Source organism: Tupaia chinensis, unplaced genomic scaffold (genome assembly GCF_000334495.1).
Source record: "Tupaia chinensis unplaced genomic scaffold, TupChi_1.0 Scaffold000085_1, whole genome shotgun sequence".
Lineage (NCBI taxonomy): Eukaryota > Metazoa > Chordata > Mammalia > Scandentia > Tupaiidae > Tupaia > Tupaia belangeri.
Window position 1 is genome coordinate 82,300 of NW_006159547.1, and position 17,514 is coordinate 99,813.

The window sequence follows — 17,514 nt, forward strand, 5'->3', positions numbered from 1 at the left end:
CAGTCATTATTTTTAATTTTAATATGATTGAAAATTTACCTATGGGGATCTATTATGGAAAAGGAAAAATTTAATCATAGAGCTCAATGACTCTTAAGTCAGTGGTCAGCATACCTAGTGAATCAGTTACTAAGGCATTCAGCCAGAAAGATTAGAATGTGAAAGTTTATCTAAATTACAAAAAATAGGTCAAGATACATACAGTCCAGTAGTCACACTATGTGATGGAATTGTAGACCCTCATTTTTTTGATATCTTAATCTTTATTCTACTATTTAAAGTGCCAGCATCTATTCTCATTTTTAATGTTTCATGGTCTCTAGATGGCTCTTGCTGCCTTAAATTTTACATTTGCATTACAAGTAGATAGAGGATGGCAAGAGAAGGCCAGTAAATATTAAACTCAGATGGAAGGGTGAACTTTCTATCTGTCTTCTGTTTAATTTCATTGCTATGAATGTGCCACATGAGTATCCTAGTTGTGAAAGAGTCTGAGAATATTGCCACACTGTGCAAATTGGGAGTTAGATTCTAAAGAATAGAAAAGGAGACCAGCCAAGGCCAGAGAGCTCCTTGGGAATTCTATTGCTCCCTCACCACTTGCAGGTGCATACAGCCCTCCTGCTTCCAGCTCCTTCTTCCCAACAGCATTCCCAGCTCCTATATGGCAACTGCTGAAGCCAGTGAGACCTACTGAGGCCAAATCCCCTTAAAATTGCACTACCTCCACACTGCTTCCAGCTCAAACCCAGGTAAAACTGGTTTTCAAGAAACTAGGAGGCCACTAGAATATCTAGATCCAGTGACAATAGTGCAGAAATTCAGAAGAAACTTATAATCTATCCAGTGATGACCAGAAACAATTGCAGAGGCACAAAAAATATGAGAACCCAAGAAAATACCTTTGCCCCAAGGGAAAAAGAGCAATTCCTCACCATCCACAGACAGTACAATGACAGACAGAAACTCATGGAAATGTCAGATAAAAAATTCAGAATATTCATAGTGACAAAACTAAATGAGATGCAAGAGAAAAGAGACAACAAGCTATAAGAGATGAGGAAGTCCTTCCATGATTTGAAAGAAGAACTAGAAACCATTAAAAAGAATGAAATAGAACTATTAGAGATGAAGGCTGAAATAGAGGACATCAAAACCCCCCTCTAAAGTATTGAAAGCAGATTAGAGCAGAAGATTGAATCTCAGATATAGAAGACAAAACCTCTTACTTAGAAAAAAAACACTAAATAGACTGAAAAAATAACCAAAACAAAAAATGAAGACAATAGATGGGAAATACTGGACACCATTAAACACTCAAACATCTGATTAACTGGTATCCCAGAAGGAAAAAAAAAAAAGAAAAAGAAACTAATAAGGTCATTGATAATCTCCACAAATTCCTGGAAGAAAACTTTCCAAATCCAGAGAAGCACTCAAACATCTAAACCCAAGAAATACAAAGGACCCTAAACAGAATCAACCTAAGAAGGGCCTCAACTTGGCACTTGATAGCCAGACTGGAAAAAAACACAGATAAAATAATAAAACTGGCAAGAGGAAAACATCAGTTACTTACAAAGGTTATCCCATCAGGCTAACATCAGACTTCTTACCTGAAACGATGTAAATAAGGAAAGAATGAGAAGACAAAACCTGAAAGAATTTACCAACACCTGATCAGCTCTTCAAGAAATTCTGAAGGGAGTGGTATATCAGGAAAATTAAAGAGACAGACAGAAATAAGAGAACAACAACAAAAGAAAAAAACTAAAAATAATGGCCAATTCAATGGTAAGGACAAGTCCAGAAATATCAGTAGCACTGAATGTTAATGGATTAAATTATCTAATCAAGAAACAGATTGGCTGGGAAAAAAAAAAATCCTTTATCTGTTGTCTACAAGAAACCGATCTTATGGATAAAGACATACATAGACTAAAAGTGAAGGACTGGAAAAAAGTATTCCATGCAAATGGAAACTCAAAAAGAGCTGAAGTTGCAATACTGCTTTCAGACAAAATAGACTTTATGACAAAAACTGGGGAACCAGCAGTTAGTGTAATGGCTATGTCACTGGACTCCCACGTAGTTGACCGCAGTTCACGTCCCGGACTCGGTGTCTTAAATCTCACGCTGGGCGTGTGTGTGTGCGTGCCCAAGATCCCGAGAGGAGAATGGAGGAGAAGGGATTGCGGCGTGACCAACCCCCTGGGGGGTGATTTCGTGCTTTCTGTCTCTCTGTTTCTCTCTGTCTGTCTGGCAAGCACACACGCCCTATAGTGAAAACCTCTCAAAAAAAAAAAAGACAAAAACTGTAAGAAGAGACAAAAAAGTGCATTATTTAGTAGTAAAAGGACTAATTAATTAAGAAGATTTAACACTTACAAATATCTATGAACTCAACTCAAGAGCAACCAAATAAGTGAAGGAAAGACTGCTAGATCTAAAAGGAGAGATAGGTTGCAACACATTAATTGCTGGGGATCTCAACACCCCACTATCTCCTTTGGACAGGTCATCTAGTCAAAAAATAAACAAAGATATACAGCATCTAAATGATACCATAAATCAAATGGACTTGACAAACATCTAAAGAACCTTCCGCCCAAAACCCATGAAATATGCATTCTTCTCATCCCCACAAGGAACCTTGTAGAAGACTGACCACATGATCAAGCACAAAACAAGCCTTTACACATTTAAAAGCATAGAAACTATGGTCAGTCTCTTCTCCAACCATGATGGTATTAAATTTGATATTTTCAGGAAAATAAAAAAACAACTAAAAAATTACACAAATCTATGGAAACTAAACAATCTATTCTTGAATGATCTCCCAACTAATGAAGAAAGTAAGACTGAAATCAAAAGATTCATGGAAGCCAAGGTTAATGAATACACAGGTTTCCATAATCTATGGGACACTACAAAAGCAATCATAAGAGAAAAGCTCAATCGGTGCGCATAAGAAAAAGATGGAAAGAAGACAAACAGGTAACCTAACATCACCTCAGAGAATTTGAAAAACAACAACAACAAAATTTAGAAAATGCCAGGAGAAGAGAAATAATAAAGATTTGAGCTGAAGTAAATGAAATAGAAAATAAATGAACTATACAGAAAATAAATGAAAGCAAAAGCTGGCTCTTTGAAAAGATAAACGAGATTGACACACCATTAGATACATCAAACTTGGAATGCAACTGGTAATATTACAACAGACACAATAGAAATACAAAATATCATTATAGGATACTATGAACAACTATACTCAAACAAAAAAGAAAACCTGGATAAGACAGACAAATTCCTGGACACACATATTCTACCAAGACTGAACCAGAATGACTCAGAAAGCCTAAATATACCTATAACAAGCAATGAGATTGAATTAATAATAAATAACTACTGAACAAAGAAAAGTCCTGGTTCAGATGGCTTACTTCTGAATTTTAAAAAGCTTTTAAAGGAGAGATAACCCCCCCACCATTCTACTCAAAGTATTTTTAAAGGTCTAAAAGGAAGAAATCCTCCCAAATTCATTTTATAAAGTTTCTATCAGCCTTATCCCCAAAACAGAGAAGTACATGAAAAGGAAGGAAAACTACGGACCAATATCTCTGATAAATATAGATGCAAAAAGACTCAAAAAAATACTAGCAAATTGTATCCAACAACATATAAAAAAGATTATACAACACAACCAGGTAGGTTTTATTCCAGGGATGCAAAGGTGGTTCAACATATGCAAAACCATGAACATAATACACCATATAAACAGAAAGATTAAAAACTATATAATTATATTAATTGGTGCAGAAAAAGCATTTGCTAAAACACACACACTTCATTATTAAGACTCTCAGAAAAATTGACACAGGAGGGTCATTTTTCCACACAATAAAAGCTATTTATGAAAAACTCATAGCTAATATTATACTGAATGGAGAAAAAACAAAATCTTTCCCACTAAAAACTGGTATAAGACATACTGCTCACTTTCTCCACTCCTTTTCAATATAGTTCTGTAAGTCCTATCCAATGCAATCAGAAAAGAGAATAAAATAAAAGGCACTTGAATAGGAAAAGAAAAGGTAAAATTATCTCTATTTGCAGATGATGTGATTGTATATATAGAAGATATAAGGTTATGTATAAAAAAATCCTGGAAGTAATAAATGAGTACAGTAAGGTAGCAGGATACAAAATCAACATACAAAAATCTATAGCATTACTATACTCAAATAAAAATTGGACTGAGGGAGAACTGAAGACAGTAATCCCATTTACCATAGATACAAAATGTATAAAATAACTAGGAATAAATTTAACCCAAGAAGTCAAAGACCTCTACCATGAAAACTATGAAAAGATAAAAAAAAAAAAAAGAAAGAAAAAAAGTTGAAAATGGCACAAAAACTTGGAAGGACAACTCATGTTCTTGGATTTGAATAATTAATATAACCAAAATGGCGATTCTACCCAAATTAATCTACATATTTAACACAATGCCTATCAAATTACCAGAGACATTATTCAGAGATTTAAAAAAGATAGTCATAGAATCTGTCTGGAATCCTAAAATATCCCATGTTTCTAGAGCAATCCTGCCCAAGAAGAATGGAGTAGAAGATATCTCACTCCCTGACCCCCAAATATATTACAAAGCTGTGATAATTAAAACAGCATTGTATTGGCACAAAAGCACACAAGGACCAATGGAACAGAATAGAGAACACAAATATACAGCCGGATGATTTTTGGCAAAGGATACCAGTGGGAAAAGAAAACATCTTTAGTGAATGGTGCTGGAAAAACTGAGTACCCAACTGCAGAAAGATGAAACTGGACCTCTATCTCTCACCATTAACAAAAATTAACTAAAAGTGGATCAAAGACCAAAACGTAAAAGCTCAAAATATGAAAACGCTGGTGGAAAACACTGTGAAATTCTGGGAGACATTGGAGTAGGCAAAGACTTATCAAATAAGACCCCCAAAGCACAGCCAATAATCTCAAAAATGCCCAAGTGGGATTACATCTGATTAAGAAATCTGCACAGCAAAAGACATAAAAATTAGTATGAATGGACAATCCTTGGAATAGGAAGATACTTTTGTAAACTATTCCTCAGATAAGTGACTGATAACCAGAATGTAAAGGGAACTCAAATGACTTACCTAGAAAAAAAAAATGATCAACCAAATTAAAAGATGGAAAAAGGACCTGAACAAATTAACTCTCTAAGGAAGACATACAAATGTCCAAAAGGCATATGAAAAAATGCTCAACCTCCCTCATCATAAGGGGGATGCAGATAATAACCACAATGAGATACCACCTAACCCCAGACAAAATGGCTATGATTCAAAAACAAAATTTAGTAAGTGCTAGTGGGGCTGTGGTGAAAAGGGAACTCTCCTACACAGTTAGTGGGAATCTCAATTGGTCCAGCCACTATGGATAATGATATGGAGGTTCTTCAAAGTTCTACAAATAGAGCTACCATATGATCCAGCAATCCCACTTCTGGGTATTTACCCAAAGGACAGGAGAATGTTCAGTCAAAAAAGAGCTTGCACATCAATGTTTATTGCAGCATTATTCAAGATCGCTGAAACATGGAACCGACTCAAATGTCCACAAACAGATGAATGCATTGAAAAAGTGTGGTACATATACTCTATGGAATATTACTTAGTCATTAAAAAAAAAAAGGAAGATTTACTGGCTAGCGATGCAAGCCAATCTATGAAAGACAGACATTGTGTGTCTCCACTTAACAACTTAACATATACTGACTATCTTCACTCTGTGGTAGAAACTGCAAGACTGAAGGATATAGAAGAATGGAAAATGGTTAGGGATATTGAAGACCATGTGGGAAGAGAGTGAGAGAGGCAGGAGAGTGTGAGGAAAGAAATTAAGGAGAAAAATAGACAAGAAATTTATGGAACAGAGAAATAGATTATTATCTGTTGATGACAATGTGTATAGTATCTTGAGCTGGATGGGCATGAAGTGTATTCATGTTGGGTAAATTCACTTTATAAATTTAGTGATGTATGCTGATTGAATCTATAAAATAAAAATTTTTAAAAGGAGGAATAGAAAATTGATATTGGATAAGCAACGAAACGATGTAAAAATTAGTATCTTCTCTGGGTTGAGGACCAGCAGTTAGCATAATGACTATGTTGCTGAACTCCCATGTAGTTGACAGTGGTTCGTCATAAGTATTAACATATTTATCATAAGTATTTGATGATTTTGTTGTTACTGTAAATAATATCTTAAATTTAACTTTTTAATGGTATATAGAAATACAATTTTTTTATATTGACTTTGTATCCAGAAACTTTATTAAATTTGCTTACTTGGGCCAGCAGCTGGTGTAGTGGTTATCTGCTGGACTCTCACATGACCAACTGCAGTTCAAGTCCTAGACCCAGTGGCTTGACAATTACTCTGGGTGCATGTGTGTGTGTGTGTACCCAAGATCCTGGGAGGAGAATGTAGGAGAAAGGATTGTGACTTGGCCATCCCCCTGGGGGTTGATTTCGTCTTTCTGTCTCGCTGTCTCTCTCTGTCTTTCTGGTGAGCACACGTGCCCTATAGCAAAAACCTCTCAAAAACAAAAATATTCTCTGGGTCATGATGACCATTTGGATTATAAAAAATGTCTCATTTTTAAAAGATTTATTTATATACAGTAGAATTTGATGAGAAATATTAATTGAGAACTCACTGTGTTTTAAACAGTGATATCACGGGCCAGCATGTGGTGTGGTAGTTGGGGCACCGGATTCCCACATGGCCAGCTATGGTTCATGTCCTGGACCTGACGATTTGCCTTCTCACTCTCTCCCTCTCTGGTGAGTGTGCATGCCCTATAGCAAATTAAATAATATAATAATAATTTTTAAAAATTAAATAATTATTTTTAAACAATGATGTCAATACTTTATCTGTTAAATAACTTTAAACAAAACTTTATGCAGTGAGAATTAATACACTAAGCATACATGAGTGCTATGATTTGAATATGTCACCGTAATCTATGTGTTGGAAATTTAATCCCAAATGGGACAGTGTTAGAAAGGGATGCCTAGGAGTCTGCAAGTGATGTGGTGGTTAAGACATGGGACTCCCACACGGATTATCACAGTTCAAGTCCTGGACCTGGCAGCCTGAAAATCATGCTGGGCGTGTATATGTGTACCCCAAAATCCCAGGAGGAAATTGGAAGAGAAAGGATTGCAGCATGGCTATCCTCCTGGAGGTGTGTGTGTGTGTGTGTGTGTGTGTGATTTCCCTCTTTTTCTCTCTCCATCAGGGACACATATCCTGTGGCAAAAAGAAAAAAAAAAAAAAAGAGAAAAGGAAGCCTAGTAAGAAGTGATTTTTAATCTTAGTCATTCTGACTGAGGTTAGATTGCATATCATTGCGGTTTTGATCTGCATCTCCCTTATAATGAGGAATGTTGAGCATTTTTTCATGTCTTTCGGCTATTCACATGTTTTCTTTAGAGAGTGTTTTTTTCAACTCACTCTCTCATTTTTAAATAGAGTTGATCATCTTTTTTGGGGGGACAGCTGCTTGAGTTCCCTCTGTATTCTGGTTATCAGTCCTTTATCTAACACATGGTTTACAAAAATATTTTCCCATTCTGAGGGTGAAGGAGGAGAGTCTGAGGAAAGACATTAAGCAGAAAAATAGAGTGGCAAGGCATTATGGGACAAAAAAATGGGTTATCTGTTGAAGATAATGTGTATAGTACTCTTAACTTTAACATAGTTCAGATGAGCACTAAAGAAGAATCACTACAGACTTTTATTTCCCTGTGGATAATTTAAAAATAAAATTATTGCAAAAGTATTGAAGGGCATAAAGATCAATTTTGACATTCCTAATACAAATATAAAAAACTGTCTTGTTCATTCTTCACAAGAGTCAACAAAATCAACAAGCCAGTTTTTCCCATTTTCATTATTTAGAAATGAAAATAATTAATACTTTCCATTTAAAAGTAATTATCCAACTTAAAAGCCCTAAAAACTGACAGAAGAGGGACCATAACCCGATCTGCTGATGCTAAATTTTAATTCTGATGCTTTAAATATAATTTGCAATGAAAACTATAACGACAAGATCTTACCTGCATCTTCTTGTTAATCCAGAAATTAAATAAGAAAATGAGCACTCATTCAAGCGTGCATGAATAAGAATACAATTCTCTCTTTTGGCAAATAGTTTCTTAATACTCTAATTGTTTATTTGAATACATAGTGTCTTTGTACAAAGAATACTTATTTGACTTTTAGCTCAATAGAAGGTTACTAAAACGCAAACTCTTAGTTCAAATATTGTTTATCCAATTGATTTGCTGAACAGCCTTGGGGAAATGGTCTAACACATTTGCATCTGCTTCCCCACTTGTAAAGAAGTAAAATGTTTATTTTCTTATCTCACATAGGTTTTATATGGACTAATTAGTCAAGTTTAATTAGCAAGTAATGACATGTTTCTATTAGTTACTTCTGTAGAACAGAGAATTGACTAGTTACGCTTCTAAAAATCTTCTAAAAATTAGTATTGACTGAAAAACAATACAGTTTTGTTGTATGTTAGTTTAGTACATTCAAATGTCATTTTACCAATAAAAAATAAATACTCATTTGGATATGCTTCTAAGAAATAATTACTTTGTGTGTTTCTAGTGAGTTCCAGGAAGATCAGAACCAAAAAGATCATTACTAAAATTTATTTCCTACAAACACTTGCAAGAAATCATGGAATACAGACTCTTGGCACTAAAATGTACCTTACAGTGCCTGGAATCTTACCATCCTCTTAGGCTTAATTTGTTTGACACATCTATATTCTCGAAATATTTTTACATTTAAACATATATGATATAAAATTTTATTATACATGTCATTATATACACAAGCATAACCATGTATTGGTGTATATATAATCATGTATTTATTAAAGTGTACAAAATATAAATGTTATAAATTATAATTCAGTCAATTGTCAGAAGATGAATAAACTAGTAACTTCAATCTGAGTCAAAAAATAAAACATTCTTGAACACCTAAATCCTTTCCAAACTCTTTTCCAATCTACATCACCTACACCTTTCCCAAAGCAAAACTGCCATATAAAATACAAAATGCAATATCTATTACCTGCTTATATGCACACATTTTTATTTATAATTCAAATTTAACTGGTTCTTTGCCCTTTTTTCCTTCTAAATTCAATAATTCTCTTCAAATTAATTTCTTTTTACAGGGCCCTTTTTATGGGGTGGCATGGTGGTTAAGGTGGTAGACTCCCACGTGGCCAACCACGGTTTGAGTTCCAGACTTGGCAGCTTGCTGTCTCACTTTCTCTCTCTTTCTCTCTCTCTGATGAGTGCACATGTCTTATAACAAATTTTTTAAAAATTAAATAGTTTTAAGGAAAACCTTTTTAATTCTAACAGTATAAATTAGTGGTCTTACAAAAATTATGTAAAATGTAATCAATATACTGTCAGTAATTTTGTTTCTTATTTCTTTTATTCTTTATTATGTTTTTGAGTTTTATCTATTATTCATTTACATTATCATAGAATGCTATTTGTCTGACTATACTATGATAAATTTTTCATTATATTGTTGATGGGCATGGGAGTAGTATGGATCTAGGGTAACTGTAATCAATGCGAAAATTCATTTCTTGTACTTTTATGTCTTGGTACTCATATATGTACAGTTTCTCTCTCTCTTTCTCTTTCTCTCTCTCTCTACACACACACACACACACACACACACACACATATTTTTGAGGTATATATTATAAAACTCTGTTCACTTGATAGGTTTATCTTTTCTGAATTATTCAGTTTGTGGTCAACATAATTTTTAATAAGAATGCAATTTAACATATTAACTTTTTTTATTATTAATTCTTTTTGTTATGTGTGTAAGCAGGCTTTTTTCTAATTTACTGTTAATCAAAGCTTCAGAATGAAACTTGATTAACTTGAATACAAGCTTCTACAACTTTGCTTTGTATTTTTTTCATAAGGCTAGTTTTTAATTCTCTACACACACTGCATATATATATATATATAGAGAGAGAGAGAGAGAGAGAGAGACAGAGACAGAGACAGAGAGATAGAGAGAGAGAGAGAGAGAGCATGAGCTTAACATACAGAGACAGACCCAGAGATAGAAAGCACTTCCCTCAATGGGATGTGGGAGCACCACAATCCTTTTTCCTCCTTTTTTTTTCCATCTTGTCAGAATTTCTGGCACACATGCACACGTGCTCAGCATGTTTCTCAAGTTGCCAGGACTGGGATCTGATCTGCAATTGGTCATCTGGGATTCAACTCCCTATACAAGGAACTTACTGATTGCACGGTGGAGCTGGCCTTAAAAAATATATTTTGAAGTGACATTGCAAAATCAAAAAGAATGCATATATTCCACCCTGGTAGAAAATTCCAGAGTTATCTAGGATTGTTGTGCCAAACTGCATGCAGCTAGTGGACTATGAGAGACTTTATTATTTCGCATACTTGGCAACACCTAGTATTGTCAGTTTTGTTAATTTTAACCATCTTGGTGGGAGTGTAGTAGTTTTGTATCATAGCTTTAATTTGTATTTCTCTGATTTCTGATAAAATTTAAAATGTACTTATATAATTTTAGGCTTTTTTTTTTTTTTTTTTGGAGAGATTTTCACTGTAGGGCGCGTGCGCTCGCCAGACAGACAGAGAGAGACATAGAGACAGAAAGCGAGAAATCACCCCCCAGGGGGGATGGTCACGCCGCAATCCCTTCTCCTCCATTCTCCTCTCGGGATCTTGGGCACGCACGCACACGCACCCAGCTCAAGTTTTAAGCCACCGGGTCTGGGACACGAACCACGGTCGACTACGTGGGAGTCCAGCGACATAGCCATTATGCTAACTGCTGGTTCCCTAATTTTAGGCTATTTGAATATCCCTTTTGTTAAGTGCCTTTTCAAATGTATTATCAGTTTTCTATTGCCTGTCTTTTATAAAAGTTCTTTATATTTTCCAGATATAAACTTTTTGAGTTATATGTCATAAAAGTCTAGTCACTTGATAGGCTTATCTTTTCTTAATTGTTCAGTTTGTGGTCAATGCAATTTTTAATAAGAATGTAGTTTAATATAATAACCTTTTTAATTGTTAGTTCTTTTTGTTATTTGTGTAAGCAGGTTTTTTTCTTTAATTAACTGTTAGTCATAGCTTCATAATGAAACTTGATTAACTTGAATACAAGCTTATACATCTTTGCTTTATATTTTTTTCATAATGCTATTTTTAAATTTACATTTAATCATTGTCTATCTTTATATTGTACACTGTGGTTTTATTCCATCATGAACATGATGCAAGTCAAAGACACTACCATGTACATTGTCATCAAGAGATAAGTTTTAATTTTTGTTTCTATTGAATGTTTTGTTTATACATAATGCTAATATTAAAACTTAATTTCTGAGACCAGCAGATGGTATAGGGGTTGTATCACTGGACTCCCACATGGGTTGACCACAGTTTAAGTCCTGGACCTAGTGGCTTCAAAATCATCTCACTGTGTCTATCTCTCTCTCTCTAGTGAACGCACATGCCCTAAGGAAAAATCTCTAAAAAAAGAAAGGCAATTTCTGGGAGAGCAGATGATGTAACGGTTACATTGCTAGGCTCCCACACAACTGACCGAGGTTTGCGTGCTGGACCAGAAGGCTTAAAGCTCATGCCAGGTGCATGTGCAAGCATGCCCAAAATCCCAAAAAGAGAATGGAGGAGAAGGGATTGTGGCATGGCCATCTCCCCTCGGGGTTGATTTCTCACTTTCCCTCTCACCATCTCTGTCACTTTCTCTGGTGAGTGTATGTGCCCTAAGGTTAAAAACCTCTTAAAAAAAGGAGAATAAAAAGCTTAAAATTTTTATTTCTGGCCAGACCAGGTATAGACAGCAGCAGTCATCTTGGTCTCCCAGGGAAAGGAAGAAGTTGTAGGGTTGGGCAGGGTGTGGAAAGGCGCAGGGAGAAAAAGAGGAAGCCACTGCTGGGCAGCGTGGATACTGACTGCCAGCCTGCCTGAGTTGTGGAAGTGGGAGCCACAAGTGGTGGTGGCAGCCCAGAGCCTGCTGCTTTGTTGCTACTGCTTGGGCTTCCAAGCTCCTCACAGGCTAAGAGGACAACCTGGTCATGAATGGTCAGGTAGCTCTAACCTCTTGCCATAAACCCTCTGGTTTCAACCAGCACAGAGCAGATGGCAGACATGGCAGCAGCAGGCAAAAAAGAAGATGGTGGAATGGCTGCCGGCCTGTGTGGTAGACTGCTGCTGGAGATAGCAAGTCAGGATATACCAGCAGTACAGAATCGCAGTTTACCATCCCTTCCTGTACTGCTATCAAGAAATCAGTTAAAGTGGGTGCTCAAAGGGGACCAGCAGATAGTGTAATGGCTACATCACTGGACTCTCATGTAGTCAACCATGGTCTGAGTCCCGGACCCAGTGGCTTAAATTCACACCAGGTACTTGTGCATATGTGACCAAGATCTCTGGAGGAGAAGGGGTGGCAGTGTGGCCATCACACCTGGGGGGTGATTTCTCATTTTCTGTTCCTCTGTCTCTCTCTGTCTTTCTTTCTTTTTTATTTTTTTTAAGAGGTTTTTGTTGTAAGGCACTTGAGTTGGCTAGACAGACAGAGAGAGACAGAGAGACAGAAAGCGAGAAATCACCCCCCAGGGGGGATGGTCACACCACAATCCCTTCTCCTCCATTCTCCTCTCAGGATCTTGGGCATGCACGCATACACGCCCAGCATGAGTTTTAAGTCACCGGGTCCAGGACACGAACCGCGGTTGACTACATGGGAGTCCAGTGACATAGCCATTACGCTAGCTGCTGGTCCCATCTCTCTGTCTTTCTGGCAAGGCCATGCATCCTATAGCAAAATAAATAAATAAATAAATAAATAAAATAAAATAAAATAAAACTCTAAAAAACAAAACAAACAAAAAAAGTGAGTGCTCAAGCTCAAAGGATGGTGATGAAAGATGTTGATGACCTAGACTTTTTCATTGGTAATGAGGCAATAGAGAAACCTACATATTACAATAAAGTGGCCAATCTGCCATGGTATGGTTGAAAATTGAGACTTGATGGAAAGGTTTATGGAGCAGGTGATCTTTAAATATTTAAAGGCAGAACCTGAGCACCATTATTTTCTTTTGACTGAACCTCCACTGAATACGTTAGAAAACAGGGAATATATTGCTAAAATAATGTTTGAATCCTTCAGTGCTCCAGGCTTGCACAATGTTGTGAAGCCTGCTCTTGCCTTAGAGGCATTCTGGACCTCAAGACAAGTACGAGAACAGATGTTAACTGGTACGGCAATAGTGAAAATGGTGTCACTCATGCCATTCCTGTGACTGAAAGATATGTGATTGTCAGCTGCACTAAACACATTCATATGGCAGGATGAAATATAACATTTTATTTAGCAACTGCTAAGAGACAGAGAAATAGGAACCATCTTTGGAAACTTCTACAGCAATAAAGGACTGCTATAGTTATGTCTGCCTAGATTTAGTAAAAGAATCTAAGTACGACACAGGTGGATCAAAATAGATTAAACAGTATACTAGAATCAACGCTATCTCAAAGAAAGAATTTTCCACTGACGTTGGTTATGACAGATTTGGGGGACCTGAAATCTTTTTTCATCCTGAGTTTTCTAATCCAGACTTTACACGACCTATGTCAGAAGTTGTGAAGTAATTCAGAACTATGTCCAACATCCTCTCTACATGAGTATTGTCCTCCCTGGAGGTTCAACCATATCCAGGGACTTTGAATGTCATTAAACTCTATTTTTGGAAAAAAAAAAAAAAAAAAAAAAAACTGTAGAAGCCAGGCTGAAATTGAGTGAAGAATTGAGTGGTAGTAGATTGAAGCCAAAACCTATTGATATACAAGTCATTACACACCACATGCAGCAAAGATAGTATGGTTTGGATAATTGATGCTTGTTTCCATGCTGTTTTGGGGGGACTCCAAATTTAAGAGTACCTGTCCATGATAGTTATCAATTCTGAAGAATGTACTCAGAGGTCTAGCTGAGAAAAACAAGAGTTTACTTAATAGGGAAGCTCCACTGATGGCTGGGTGGAGAATGGTCCGTGCTGTCAGCAAATACAAGCTTGGGTTTTCTACACCAAGAACAAAGCACTTATAAATAAAGTAAAGACATACATTGTTTAGGGGTTTGAATACCGTATCAGCTTATCAATTAATAGCATCAGCAGGATAGGTCTGGGTTAGATTCTGGGGTTTAGCGCCTCTACTCTTGTGATATTTACTATTGGAGAAATATGATGCATACCTCCAGAACAGCCCTGGCCATAGGCCAGTTCCATGAAATAAGAAAATGAGTAGCTTATGTGGTCCAGTGGGCCAGCAGTCAGATCTCAGAGGATGAAGGCAAAGAGGGAGGGGAAAGAGAGCTTGATGTGTAGAGTTTACTCTCACACACCTAAGTTCTACCAAGTATGGCACACCAAAAAAAGGTTTATGAAAAATATGGACCCAGCATTTGTCATCACAATTCAGTGTTTGAAGTCATGTCATAAAATTGATTTCCTAATAATTGGGGTTTGGGAGTTGGGAAAGAGATTATCTTTCTCATTGCCTGAATGGCTCATTTTGAAGTTTTATTTTTTATATATATTTTATTTTTTTATACATTCAATCACATAAATCACTTAACTTGTAAAGTGCATGTTCCAACATGAATATATTTCTTATCAGTCCAGTTGGAAATGCTATACAATTATCATCAATAGATAATAACCCATTTCTGTGTCCCATAAATGTCTTGCCTTGCTATTTTTTTCCTTCATGTCTTTCCTCATACTCTCCTCCTTTTCTCACCCTCTTCCCACACTGTATCCGGTGTCTATAACCATTTTCTAAGTTTCTATGTTCTCTAGTCTTTCAGTTTCAGCCATAGAGTGTAGACAGTCTATATATATTAAATGGAGACATACAGTGTCTCTCCTTCATAGCCTGGCTTGACTTACTCAACAGTAAATCTTCCATATTCATCTACTTTTTATCAAAAGCCAGGGTCTTGTTGTTTTTGAGATTTTAAACCATGATATATTAATATTTATCAATATCTGCACATTGATACACTTATTAAAACAAAGAACTTCATTTAAGTTTGGCATTGTCAGGTTTGCTCTTGTACTCACATGTAGCATATTCCTTTATGTCCTACTTCTCTGCTAGAGATGAATAGAGCTGTAAGAATCTTTTCTCCTTAAAAGACTCCCAATTTTCTCAAATTTAGCTAATCAGAAACCCATGGTTTCTTCAACATTCTTATGTGTTGAAAAAAATTATTTGATGCCCTAACATCCCTAAATTGCTATCGTTTTTAAAATGGAAGCACCAGTCTTTGGTGATTTTCTACATTCTTATCATAAGCTGAAGATTACTAGTCTCTTTTGAATCTATAGTGAATCTTGCAAAAGTTTACTATTATCAAGAGAGAAAAGCAGCTAATAGCAAAATAATGTTAATATAATCAGCAGATTGTATAATGGTCATGTCACTGGACTCCTACATACTCAACAGTCCCGGACCTGGCAGTTTAAAACTCATGCTGGGAACATGAGCGTGCCTGCCCAAAATCCTGAGCAGAAAATGGAGGAGAAGGGATTGCAATATGGCCATCCCCTGGGGGTAGGTGTGGTGGGGGAGAGGTCTCTCACTTTCTGTCTCTCTGGCGAGTCCATATGCCCTATAGCAAAAATCTGTCAAAAAAGAAAAGAAAAGAAAGAAAGAAGGAAGGAAGGAAGGAAAAAAAAGACAGAAAGAAAGAAAGAAAGAAAGAAAGAAAGACAGAAAGAAAGAAAGAAAGAAAGAAAGAAAGACAGAAAGAAAGAAAGAAAGAAAGAAAGAAAGACAGAAAGAAAGAAAGAAAGAAAGAAAGAAAGACAGAAAGAAAGAAAGAAAGAAAGAAAGAAAGACAGAAAGAAAGAAAGAAAGAAAGAAAGAAAGACAGAAAGAAAGAAAGAAAGAAAGAAAGAAAGACAGAAAGAAAGAAAGAAAGAAAGAAAGAAAGACAGAAAGAAAGAAAGAAAGAAAGAAAGAAACTGTACCGTATATTGTAACCCATTTCCTTTAGTTAGAAGTTTTCACTTTTGGGACCAGCAGTTGGTGTAATGGCTATGTCACTGGACTCCCATGTAGTCGACTGTGGTTTGAGTCCAGGACTCACGCTTATGCATGCATGCCCAACATTCCAAGAGGAGATTGGAGGAGAAGGTATGGTGGCATGGCCATCCCCCCCCGGGGTGTGATTTCTCACTTTTTGTCTCTTTTTCTCTCTGTCTTTCTGGTGAGCGCACGCATCCTATAGCAAACACCTCTCAAAAAAAAAAAAGTTTTCACTTTTAACAAAACAAAACAAAGAGAAACAACAATTAAAATAATACCACATTAAAAGCACATTTAATTATAATTATATGCTTATATTTTAAAGAGAAATAATTTATAATGATTATCATTGTTGGTGAGTTTCTGTTTTCCAGTTCTAAATGTGCTTATGTTGTGCATAGAAAGCTCGTTACTTAGAGTAACTGTGTGTGGACACTACAATTACATTTGCCAATCAAGCCACAAATGCTATAATTTGATTAATTTATTCAAAACTCTCTTGTAGAAATCAAAGGGATCTAAAGAGAACTCTTTGCAGCTGTGGGCATATTAACAGCTACATTCCACCCACTCTTCTCAACCAACGAGAATTGTTACAAAACAACAAAATCACTCATTGCTGTTTGTTTGTACAAGCAAAGTGTCTAATAATATTAATAAGAGAGATTTGAAAAATATACAAAATAGAACCAATGGAATCATGATTAAATTTAAGAATTCAAATAAAAAATTGAGATGACTATTTAGGCAATCCAGTAGGAATGAAGGTAGAAATTCCAGCTACATTTTTTCCTCAACTTAAATATCTAGTCTTCAAAAGTAATCTTTTATTTTTTTTTTATTTTAAAAATACTTCAAATGGAACTCTTTTTGTGGAGAAGTTTTGTATAGTGCAATTAAGTGGCTGATAAATTAAGGAGCTACAATCATGGGTGTACTAAAAGATGAGAAATGTTCAGTGGCTTCTTGATGGAACTATAAGATTTTCTAAGAGTGGTAAAGTGAATAAAGCAAGCTGGCATGAATAAAATATTTGAAATACGTACTCATTTGCTTACAATCTTGCATATTCTGTGATGCTTTCTCTCTCTTGGTAATTGTGCTATATGAAAACCTAATGTCTGAAGTGCAGGAAGCATTTCACAAATATTCAATAAAAAATTAATAAATGATTAAATGAATCATTTGCTACACTCCAATAACAGGATAATTTGTTTACTTTTAGGTTAAATTACGCTGA

The 17,514-nt window shown here is 35.8% G+C and overlaps 1 pseudogene; it reads left to right on the top strand.

Moving 5' to 3' along the window:
• The first annotated feature begins 12,345 nt into the window (after positions 1-12,345).
• On the top strand, positions 12,346-14,680 carry LOC102497743 (actin-related protein 3-like; annotated as a pseudogene).
• The last annotated feature ends 2,834 nt before the right edge of the window (positions 14,681-17,514 follow it).